This window comes from Notothenia rossii (assembly GCF_949606895.1).
Source record: "Notothenia rossii genome assembly, chromosome: 1".
Lineage (NCBI taxonomy): Eukaryota > Metazoa > Chordata > Actinopteri > Perciformes > Nototheniidae > Notothenia > Notothenia rossii.
In genome coordinates this window covers 55,017,293-55,030,060 of record NC_136912.1, presented here as the reverse complement: position 1 = coordinate 55,030,060, position 12,768 = coordinate 55,017,293, and the positions used below count along the sequence as shown (strand labels likewise).

General features: G+C 41.3%; 2 long non-coding RNA genes across 2 annotated transcripts; one reads left to right on the top strand and one right to left on the bottom strand.

Annotated features, from left to right (window-relative positions):
• Positions 1 to 6,685: 6,685 nt before the first annotated feature.
• LOC307022128 lies at positions 6,686 to 8,284 on the bottom strand. The gene is made up of 3 exons (XR_013803310.1): positions 7,364 to 8,284; positions 7,164 to 7,265; positions 6,686 to 7,038 (listed from the first exon to the last, which is right to left on the bottom strand). It is a non-coding gene; the product is annotated as an uncharacterized lncRNA (long non-coding RNA).
• Positions 8,285 to 10,270: 1,986 nt separating this feature from the next.
• On the top strand, positions 10,271 to 12,442 carry LOC307014968. Its single transcript, XR_013801371.1, has 2 exons — positions 10,271 to 10,784; positions 10,962 to 12,442. It is a non-coding gene; the product is annotated as an uncharacterized lncRNA (long non-coding RNA).
• The last annotated feature ends 326 nt before the right edge of the window (positions 12,443 to 12,768 follow it).

Genomic DNA, 12,768 nt, shown 5'->3' with positions numbered 1-12,768 from the left:
TGTTATTAGACTTTTATAAATCATTTAATTTTAACTAAGAGTGAAACACTTGATGTGTAATCTTAAAAAGGGGATTAACATCGATGTAATACATGAATGTAGCCTTTGTTTCTGCTGAAAGAGGTGTCAACCAGCTAGGGCCACAAGAACATCAGCGAAATCGAGTGTGAGGATTAAAGAATAAATTAAAAACATCTAATTTTGACAATAAAAACCGACCAATAGGCGCGGTAGAGCCTTTGCTTGGCACTTCCGGGTATTTCTCCACTGGTTAACATGGGTTAACAATACCGTGTAACTGTCACATTTTGAAGGGACAAAACCGTGACATATTCACGTCTCCCAGCATGGTAAATCGTCACATGTTCACGTCTTGCCGTGATACCGGGTTGAAATGAAAATGTACCAGTGACTGAGCCTCCGTACAGTAAGTGATGGCAAAACCGCCTTGGTTTACAGTGTACAGTGATGCGTAAGTGCTTTACAGTTTGTCACAAATCTCAGTGCACTGTGATAGTAAAACCTTATTGTGGTGTAATCATATATCCAAAGCAGTCAGAAGTCAGAAAATCATTAGTGATGTTTAACCACTCAGAAGACAGCCCATCAAAATGAACACATTGAGACCTTTCAGAGAGGTAGTATCTTCTACATATAATAACGGACAAAGTAAGGAATGAAGTGTAGGCTATGTTTAAATGTTCGGAATTTGACCGTGTATGATGCTCCTCTTGAGTTGCCGTACAGCCAATGGCGTACAGCCATTGCTCCGTTTTCATGTTTTTTTAACATGTTTTTCACAAACATTTTCACATGCTAGGAGTATAGGAATACTTAAATTCGGTTCGTCATGATCTGTAGATGTGATTTGCCCCCGAGCACCCCTGGGTAAATTACATTACAGCCAATCACAATGTGTACAATGCATGACGTCATTGGTAAGAGACGGACCCCGAAAACATCATGTAGCCCGTACACATCGTGTACCGACACCGGTCAGGAACACAGTAAGAATGGCCAGTATATAAGCCAGGGCAGCGGGGAAGGTGAAGCTACAAAAAAAAGCATAGAAACAGGCAGTTAACATTCAACTTGTATTAGCCACAAACTAATAAGAAAGTCCATCCATCCATCCATCCATCTTCTCCCGCTTATCCGTGGTCGGGTCGCGGAGGTAACAGTTCCAGCAGAGAACCCCAAACTTTCTTTTCCCTGGCCACATCAACTAGCTCTGACTGGGGGATCCCAAGGCGCTCCCAGGCCAGCGAAGAGATATAATCCCTCCATCTGGTCCTAGGTCTACCCCTTGGTCTCTTCCCAGCTGGACGTGCCTGGAACACCTCCCTAGGGAGGCGCCCAGGTGGCATCCTAGCTAGGTGCCCGAACTACCTCAACTGGCTCCTTTCGACGCGAAGGAGGAGCGGTTCAACTCCGAGTCCCTCCCGGATGACCGAACTTCTCACCTTATCCCTAAGGGAGACACCAGCCACCCTGCGGAGAAAACCCATCTCGGCCGCTTGTACCCGCAATCTCGTTCTTTCGGTCATGACTAATAAGAAAGTCTAACAAGACAAAGATTGAATGTATCACGTATTTAATTTGAAAGCAGTATCAAGTTATCTTATAATGTTAATGTTGCATGTTACACTTCAATTAGGTTACTTAAACAGTACTACACAACTAAGCTAGGTTAACAGTAGGCTAACAGTTAGCTAGCTGCTGTAGGCCTATGTTAACGGTTGCTAATGTTAATCTATCAAAACACACAGTCGATAGCGTTAATGTTAGCTATACAGCTACCTGTTTAAGTATAATATAATACACCCAAGGCTATAAATGAGCTACTTACTTAAAACGGAGAGCCGTGGAGAACGTTCACCTCACGACAGCGGAGCTAAGCAGGCAGCTGAGTCCGGTCCTTCAGATTCCGAACGGAAAATGGAGGGAAAAGTGGCGGGCTGCTTGTGTATGCACATGCGCAGACAGGACAGTATATATCAGGGGTAGCCAACACGGTGCCCGCGGGCACTCAGTCGCCCGCAGGGGCAACGTGAGTCGCCCGCCGGGCATGTTCTAAAAATAGCTCGCCAAGCAAATCCAAAACAAAAAAGGAAATGTAATTAAAATAATCTACTCTATGCATAAACGAAACCTAAATCATAGCGAACTCTATCTACTTACTACAACTCTATATCTATCTAACACCCCTCCTCCCCCACCCCCACAATGAATATCGACCAATCACGTTTTGCTTGATTTGCGGGACCAGCGTTGCAGTCGGGAAGAAAAGCAATGTGGCACCTCCCCTTCTGATTTTCCTTCTGGCAGAATCTACACAACACATCAGCCCCATTGAACAGCCTATCATGCCAGCCTATACAACACATGAGGAGCAGAGTTTTACTCTGTGTGTGTTGTAACTTGCATATATATTTATTCCACTTGACGCACACACAGGCATGGCGTAATCTCCACTGGGGACAGGGGGGACATGTCCCCCGCACTTTTCGAAATCCCGTTTGTGTCCTCCCACTTTAGAAATATGTTTATTATTATTTTTTAACGCAACCCGTCATCGCCAAGGAGGAGCACACAGCCTCTGTGAGCGAGCGAGAGAGAGAGAGAGAGAGAGAGAGCTAGGGAGAGCACACTTTTATCTATTTAATATAGATAAAGTAAGAAGTCATTCCAGTGTGTACTATAGGACAGTACAAAAAACAGTTTAAAAGGGAAGTGATTAGTAAAATATGCATAAATAAAAAGAAAGAATGCTAATTAGGTAACATAAGATAAGAATAAACCAGTTTAAATGATTTGTTATTGGTTGTGATAATAAAGATGATTGGAGTATTGAAAAGTATACAGCTCCCTTTAGTATGAGAGTTGAGAGCTGTATCCATAAATTCATTTTGTACTCAAAGTGCAGCAGATTGGTGCATTTCACTTCAACATTAAAAAATATATATTTTAGAAGATGTGAGATCCCCCCTGGAGGATGTGAGGTCCACCCCCAAATAAAGCAGGTTAAAATTATTAAATTGCATACATTTTCTTTTAGTAAAAACTGAAAACGGGTCCCACAAACCCAAACAGCACACAAAGGTTAAAGGTAAGCATATCATATATACAAATAAAATATATACACTGCAAAAAACAAAAAAAAGAGGAGTAAAAGTAGCCACCGACTTGCTTTATTTTTTGAAAGTAGCCCTCATCCTAAAAAAGGTTGGTGACCCCTGGTATATGTGGTAATTCAATTGTACATATTTTTTTCTAATTAGGCTACTTTTAAATGAATTAAATGAGCTAATTTTAAACAGTGACAATATATGTTAAGATTAATTAAAAAAGATAAGAAGGATGCAATAACACATTCAAATCTATTAAAAAAGGCTAGATTAAAACATGTAACATCTACAAGGGGTCATAATCAGTTTTTTCAGTTTGTTTTGATGTGAGAAATGACAAAAAGATGGTTCCAGAATGATTCAGAAGTGGGAAAATGAATAAAGCAACCTCTGGGTTAAAAATAACCCAGGCAGGTGTTCAACTGCAATTGAAGCCCTAATAACCCCTTTGACCCAGCATGAACAACCCACCAGTGTGTTTACAGTACCCAAATAACCCATAATTATGACCCAGCCAAATCAACCCAGCAATGTGTTTATAGAAATAACCCAGCATTTTTTAGAGTGTAATCAGAATCTTCATCTTCATCGTTTACTTCAAGGTATCTTCATCATATTCATATAGCCCAGGGCTGTCCTCTCTTCACTTGTGTTGCTCATTTTGTCTGATAGTATTGTGAGTATACTGTACGTTAAGTGTAGAGTATAATGTATTCCAGGGAGGAGCTTACCCATTGCACATTTGAGACTTGAACCCTCCAACCCCCACTTTCTCTAACAGGTGCGTGTGTGTGTGCAGGGGCGGACCTAGCACATTTGGTGCCCTAGGCGAGCTTCACCACTGCGCCCCCCCAAAAAAAATATCAAAACATCTTAACAGTTATACAGTAAAGTACTGCAGCTTTATTTATTACAAGCAAGAACAAGAGCTAAGAATAAATGTAAAGTGCACACTAAAGAATTAAAACAAATAAACAACTTAGCTAACAAACAATAATAATATCAATAACAAACAATAAAAGAATGTGCAAATTTGCTTTCAAAGAAAATTAAGAAGAAATGTAAAGTGCACACTAAAGAATTAAAACAAACAACTTAGCTAACAAACAATAATAATAATAACAATAACAAACAATAAAATAACGTGCACATTTGCTTTAAAAGAAAATGATGTATTGTAAAATATGTTACACATGTCAAATAATCAAAATATAATATGCTAAATAAACAAACAAATACATAAAAATTACAAATTCACTTTGTCTCAAGAACTATTTACATTCCACTCCCTATCATCACACAAGGTTGGCCTACATATTAGCTCCTACTGGTTTCCATTTACAGTGCAATCCTTCTGGCCTTCCTCGCTGCAAAGTCATCAATCACATCATCATATGAAATCTGACCACCAACCTCATGGTTAATACTGATTACAGCCAGACCACTGAGGCGTTCTTGAGCCATGGTGGACCTCAGGTATGTTTTCAAGAGTTTTAATTTGGAAAAACTCCTCTCGGCTGAAGCTACTGTTACTGGTAGCGTTGCACTGATCCGCAGAGCAATACACAAGTTGGGATATATTTCGGTGAGCTGCTTTGTGTGTATGAATTTCAACAACTCAAGAGTTGTCATGCTCTTTGATGGCAAGTCAGGTACATTTTCCAACTCCTGAGCCAGCTCCTTCCCATCCAAATCAGATTGCCCTCCATGGCTTAAGGTGTGTGCAAGTGCCTCTGCTTGCTTCATCAGCTCTTGGTGTGGCAGGTCTGGGAAGTTGTACAGAATGCCAAACTTGTCTTGCACATGTTCAAGAGTGGTAAACCTCTCCTTTTGTGCTGACACTGCAGCATCTACCACCACGTTAAAGAACGTTACCTCCAGATTTTGCAAGGCATTCCTCAATGGCTCATCAGGAGACTCATATGAGAAGTGCCTCTTTGTTGACTTCAGCCGCTTTTGCACAAGGACTGCATCCACATTCATGTCTTCACACATGTCCTTGGCTGATGTTTGTGCAGCCACAAAGCCTGTGGCTCTGTAGGATTTGAGAGCTTTTTCAGTCTTTTTCAGTAGACTTACTGCTACATCCACTTGCATTGTTTGGGACTGCAGGACTTTGCTCACCTGCTGAATTTGACTTAACATGTCATACCAGACCACTGTGCACAGTGAAAAGCGGAATGACCCCACTTCTTCTGCCAGAGACTGGGCTTCAATCCTGATGATTGGGTCTTTGGCCTGGTTTCTCACCTCAAGCAGTGCCTCTCTCACAGCTGCGGCTTCATATCGCAGAGGCTCCACAGCTTTCACTCTGCTCTCCCATCTGGTTTCTGACCACATTTTGAGTGAAAGGTTGACGTGTTTCTTGAGGATGGCCCATCTCTGTGTAGAGGCAGAAAACAGGCAGTATAGCTTCTGCACAATGCCAAAAAATGATATGGCATCTTTGGAGCTTTTGGCAGCATCAGCAATGACCAAATTGAGTGTATGTGCCCCACAAGGCACAAACAAAGCTCTTGGGTTCAACTGCAGTAGCCTGGCCTGTACTCCCTTGTTCTTCCCTCTCATATTTGCGCCGTTGTCATATGACTGTCCTCTGCAGTCATCAAAGGCAATCTGCAACTCCTCCAGCCTCTTCAAAATCAGGGCGGACAAACTTTCACCAGTGGACTCCTCTGCTACTAGGAATCCCATGAAGTGCTCTTTAATCTGGGGGTCTTCTTCCAGTGTCACAATTCTGATGACTACTGACAGCTGTTCAGTGTGGCTAACATCCGGGGTGCAATCTAAAATGAGGGAAAAGTACTTGCATTTCTTTATTTCTTGCACTATTGTTGATAGAATCTTTCCACTGATGCATTCAATCAACTCATTCTGAATGGTTTTGCCCAAGTAGCTGTGGTGGGATGTTTGACTTTTAATCTTGTGGATGTGGTCTTTCATCACTGGGTCAAACTGCGCCAAAAGCTCAACCTCTTTCAAAAAGTTTCCATTTGAAGGAGAGTGGAGTATTTCTGTCTTTCCTCTCAATGCCATATTTCGCCCTGCCAGAGACTGTACAATAGCAACCAGTCGTGTCAGCACTGCTCTCCACCGACTCTTCTCTGCCTCAAGGATGGCCTGCTCTTGTTTGTCTATTGTTGTACCTTGTTTTAATCGAACTGCCAATTCTTTCCATGACGCCAAATTGTTCAGGTGTTCCGGACTATTTTCATGGCTGGTCAAAGCAGCACTTGCATTTTTCCAATCCGACAGTCCTGCATTTGTTAAATGAATTTGTTTTGGAGATAAAAGTTGACAACAAAAACAAAAAAGACTGTTCTTCTTTTTTGAATATGTCACCCAACTTCTTTTGATCCTTTCTCCATTTACTAAGGTCCTGCTGAAGTACTGGTGGTGGCAACTTCTCCCATCATCTCTCCTTGGGAAAATGAAATCAGGTGTTATCTGATATGGTCCTCTCCGAACAAACTCTGTCCTCATTGTGTCTGTGAGATGTGAAGGGCAGTCAGCAGGATCGGTTGGTAGTGGATCGTCTGTCTTTGCTGCATCTGGAGGGCATGTGAAGCACATTTTCTCACCTCATATTCACAATATCTTCACACACACACACACACACACACACACACACACACACACACACACACACACACACACACACACACACACACACACACACACACACACACACACACACACAACCCCAATTCCAAAAAGGTTGGGACAGTGTGTAAAATGTAAATAAAAACAGAAAGCAATTATTTGAAAGCATGAGGACAATTAGGTTTATAGCTAAACATCTTTACATTCATCAGGCACACACCTGAGAAGAGTGTATGGGTGGAATCTGTGGTGCAATCAGGATGAGATGCAGCAGGCTGTTCTGACGTTCCTTGCAGTGGTTCTGGGCCTATACATATATAGAGAACACACAAGAGCAAATATATTGGCTGGATTAGAAATGGCACGACAGTCATTTTTACATTCAATTATTTATCATCACATCAGGAACATCTATTGACATATTGTACTCACCAGAACAAACAGACACAGTGGTCAGTGGCAGGGTGGAATCAGTGGTCATCTCATCAGGATGAGCAGCTTGCTGTTCTGACGTTCCTTCATGTGGTTCTAGTTCTATAAATATAGAAAGAACACACAAGAGCAAATATATTGACTGGATTTCACATTCAATTATTTATCATCAGGAACATCTATTGACACATTGCACTCACCTGAGGAAGCCGGCACAGCTGAGGTGCATGGCGGTTCCTTGTCAACTGATGCAGCAGATGGTCCCAGATATTTTAAAAGTGAATCTAAAATGATATAACAAAATGTGTATTATCAACATTGAATAATTTCCATTTGTTAAATGTAGCTATTATTTAGTTATTAAGCATTAGGACAGCCTGACAGGTCTGATTAAACTAATCAAGAGCTGTGCCTATCTTATTAGAACAGTTGAATCAGGTGTGTTAGTTCTGGGTTGGAACGAAAACATTCAACAGGACTGGAGTTGAGAACCACTGAGCTAGTTAGCTAACGTTAGCGCACATTATGACAGGGTTGAATTTGGCAAATGTTTGACTCGGATAGTCAATGTGCTTTCTGAGGTAAACTTAACGTTAGCTAACGTTACCAACTAACTAACATTCCACCACACTGGCTAGCTCGCTACACCAAAACTAACATTGTTATTATTACTAATATTTCTATTTCATGACACAAAGAAAATAGCCTTATGACAGTTTCGACTGAATGGCAATAACAAACGCTGGCTAGCTAACGTTGGCTTGGCTAACTAGCAAGATTACATGATCCATTCGCTAATGTTGACAATACAATCAAAATTGCATACCTTTCACCTTGGCACGTTTCTCTTCTTCTTCTTTTCTTCTGTTTTTATACTGCGCCCCAGATGGCTTTTGCCTCTTCATAGTTCTCTAACATTAGTCTTTCTTTCCTCAACGCTCAATTTTATAAACACTTGACCGATACCCATCAATGCACAGCGCTCTAGCATGTTCTGACTGTGAACACCTAAAGCCGAGGCTCTTAGACCGACCGACCGTTTTAGATTTTTGGCTCATTTTCCCTTATGTTAGAATTTTTTTTTTTATGTAAGAATAATGGTTGCAGATATAGAGGGGGGGCGCCAAAACCTTTTTTTTTGTTGCAATTTTTGGCGCCCCCCTCTGGGTGGCGCTCTAGGCAACCGCCTATATTGCCTGTAGGAAGCTCCGCCCCTGTGTGTGTGTGTGTGTGTGTGTGTGTGTGTGTGTGTGTGTGTGTGTGTGTGTGTGTGTGTGTGTGTGTGTGTGTGTGTGTGTGTGTGTGTGTGTGTGTGTGTGTGTGTGTGTGTGTGTGTGTGTGTGTGTGTGTGTGTGTGTGTGTGTGTGTGTGTGTGTGTGTGTGTTCTGAAATGCACTTCAAATTATCACTTTTCTCTTGATTTCCCTTTGATATTTTGTTTAGGTACAGTGTTACTTGCAACTAATTGATTGATTGTTTTATGGGTATTCTGTGTTGAGATGGTGCAAATATTTTTAATACATATCTAATATATTTATAATACATTGCTCTTGTGTTGTTCTTTCACATAACTAAGACTATAGAAGTTTAAAAAATAGGCTACGTCAGATTATTCCAAGGAACATACATGTCAAGTCAAGTCAATTTTTATTTATATAGCCCAAAATCACGAATCAGAATGAGGGGGTCCTTGGTGTATTCTCTATCTTGTAAGGGGTCCTTGGCTGAAAAACAATTGAGAACCTCTGGTTTACATCACACTGCATTATAATGCGTTTGGAAATAAATTCATTTAGAAGTAGCAATATGGGTTAGATATTGAATATTTTAGTAAAGAGATGATCCTCATCCGGAACACTGGTTGTTGGTTTAAGATAAGATAGAACTTTATTGATCCCAATTTGGGAAATCTTTGCGTTGCAGCAGCATTAAAACACATGGCATTATACAATACAAATAAAAAGACAAGAAATGAAGAAGAAAATATACATGTTGAATTTACAAATGAGCAATAACAAGATATGCAAGGTATTATATTTACATAACTATGTGACAGATGGAATATTAAATATTACACTGAATATGTCAAATGTACAGTGAAGAGAGAAACTATGGAGCAGAGAGTTCTCTTCCAGCCAGAGGTGATTTGTTGTACAGCAACACGTTCTCACTCCCAACCCGTCACATGTTGACGGACGGTCAGGGCCCCTCCCCGTCACCGACTTGCATAGAGCTCCCTGAACGTTGGTAATAGACACGTTGGGATCGCGGCAAAACGCTCTCCGCAGATCCATTCTCACAGCGTTTATCAACCTTTTTCTGACTCAATATCAAGCCACATTTATTGTTTTTACTTCTTTATTTTAATTGAATAATGTAGGAATTTTGTTGCCGTCAGTTATGGGGAGAGTAGGGGCTCAGAATACTGAAATCTGTATTGTTTCATCGTTTTTTCCTTCTAATTTTGTATTCTTTTCTAAACCACACACTGTTATTTACTCAACAACACATAAGTATCCTTGTGTGTATTTATTTGTTTGATTAATAAACACAAGTTGGAATCCGTCAGGACCGAGGGTCGGAGCAGCTCATTTGCTTTAGAGAATTTTACACCCGGAAGTAAGTATTCTCTCCGCTTCGCTTGACAAACCCAGCGCCGTATAGACTGAGTGTTACGTCATCTCCGTTCACTCCAATGGACCACTTTTTTACAGCAATGGCGGATCGTGGAAACTCTCAATCGTTCCCCGGAAGTTAGCGCCAAGGCTAGCAGAGCTGTGGAGTTGCAGCATAATAGACCGTTCGTGACGGACTTTTAAAGGTAAGAAGAAGTTTAAAGATTTATATTGCGGATATTATCAGTACATCTGATGCAAATTAACATGTGTATTAAAGGATGTCAGTGGATTATCCCTAAATTAGTAGATTTAGGGAACGTTTACAGATAACAGATAAAGCTAGGATACCAGATCAAGTTAGCAAAACACGTTGAACAGCCTTTTAATTGTAAATTCCGTTCTCTTAATGTCATTTCGTACGACGTTGTTGAATTAGAGAAGAGGGGCTTCTAAACGGGATTGTAGGCGGGGGGGGGGGGGGAGTTAAATATTAGATAAATATAAAGTTTGGTGCGTGTAAGAGTGAGTGTTTTTAGCAGAGCCATATTGTGTCCTTGTGATTATGTTGATTATTACCTGTCTGTATTATGTTGCAGCTCAGCTGATTTTGGATTGATGTCAAAGGGAGAGGGACTTAAGTGAGAGTGAAAACACAAGGTAAGTTTAATACTACTGTTTTATATAAGTAAGCATACTAAACATGTATTCTATCACTGTATTATATAAGTAATCTTGTTAGTAACCGACTGTATGGCAGGTGGAGGGGCAGTGATGTTACAGGTGGAGGAGCAAAACTGCAAGACTGCAAACTCACAAGACAGAGAAATCAAAGTTTGTTCTCCAGAGAAAAGGTTGATTTCACTTCATTTATTTCATCTTTTCTAAAGATGTGGAAATAGCACAAAAAAAACTGTAACCAAGACAACTGTAACAACATGAGTAGAGAGCCACCAAGGTTTTTCAAGTCCCTCTCTCACTCCATTTTGCCAACCCAAACTTCCAGGTACATGACGGGACACCTTGTTTGTTTTTGTTGTTTGCGCTCCTCTGGCTGGGTGCTGGCAGGTGGAGGGCAGTGATGTTGGCAGGTGGAAGGGCAGTGATGTTACGGGTGGAGGGGCAGTGATGTTAGCTGTTACACACCAGGCTCAAACTTAACACATTGCATCCTTCTTTGCAGTGTCCTTATTCCTGGAAGGGGAATCTGAAATTCCTGCAGAGTTTTGTAACCCGTTGATCCGCACGCAAAGCAAATTTTTAAAGCCTTCTTAATTGTCCCTTTGCGCCATTTCACCCCCTTTGTGGTGAGTCTGCCTAATGCCTTAAGTTGGTCTTTTGAAAACGTTTTATTATATTTGTTGTCCCTAATTTTCATTGTTTTCTTGAGAGCTGCATTTTCCTTCCTGATTTTTCTTAGTGCAGCCTTTGCATTTTTGGTGATTCCTTCTTGGCTCTTTAATTTTCTCTTTAATTTTTTTAATAGATCTGTTTGACTGGCTGCTGGTTCCCTCGTATGCTGACTGGCTGCTGGTTCCCTTGTATGCTGACTGGCTGCTGGTTCCCTCGTATGCTGACTGGCTGCTGGTTCCCTCGTGTGCTGACTGGCTGCTGGTTCCCTTGTATGCTGACTGGCTGCTGGTTCCCTCGTATGCTGACTGGCTGCTGGTTCCCTTGTATGCTGACTGGCTGCTGGTTCCCTCGTATGCTGACTGGCTGCTGGTTCCCTTGTATGCTGACTGGCTGCTGGCCGAGTGGGTGGTGTCCACCCTCCCTGTCTCTCCTCACTAGCCATGTCCTCTCTTTCTTCACCCTCACTTTCCTTTCTCTCAGTCTCCTCATCCCTTCTTCCCTCAATCTTTGAGACTAATGTAAGTAGAAGACATGGCACTGTACATTTCCGAACATTTAAAATATTATACCACTTAAAAATAAGAAATATTACTTTCTTTACTAAGAGTTCATACTTATTATACCTGTGTCACCTTTCACACTATAGCTGTGATCATAAGCTATGGGCTTTGTAGATACAGGTTCCGGGGTGAATCGTGGTCCAGGGGCCCTTCTCTTTTTGACCACAGGGCGATGCACGAAGATGGGTATAGCCTCTGCTCTCAGCCTGGTCTTGCCCTTTTTTGTCTTGACAAACTGGTCTGCATCAAAATGTGCCTGCGGAGTGACTTGAGGTTACTTCACACACAGAACAACTCAGTTTTGTCTGCCCACATACATATTCCATAGTGGTTGAATACACAGTATTAGGAAACACTTTATACTTACTGGACATGTTATACTCATTACATACTGTTTATAAAATATGACCAAGAATGTGAGACAACTTTATAGAAATTAATATCACATCTGTTACTGATGCCATTTGTCATACTTTGTTAAACTCACAAATAATAAAGTTCCATAACTTCAGTTGGGAACAAAGACCATACCTTATCTCCCCAAGTCAATTTCCCATCCAATAGGTGTGCTATATAGGTGTGTATAACCCTTTCTCCTGTCTGTTACTCCCTCTTTCAGCACAAGAACCAGAGGGGGATTCAATGGAGCCTGAATACCTGCATTGAGACCCTCACCCTGCACCCTGAGTCTCAACTCTGTGTTTTTCAAGCCTTTCCCTGTTTTTTTGTATTAAACAAAACATTAAGCTTTCCCAATGGTGTGGTTTTCGTTTTGTGAAAAAATGCAAATACAGTGTTTGTATATAATTACCTCACATATTGTTTTGCTGTTGGTCGTGAAATTGCTCCTGCTGACTTGAGCCAGCCATTTTTTCCTGCGCTCTGTGTCAGTGGGGAAGCCGTACATTCGTACTCCTTTCTCTGAGCGATTTGAGCATCCCCAGGCAGCACAGCAAACCATGGTGGCGACTAGGAGGCAGCACAGCAAACCAGGACAACACGGAGGAAAAGGCACAGACAAACTGCATGATATGCTATTCAATTTTTATTGAATTCCATGTATTTGCAATGGATGTT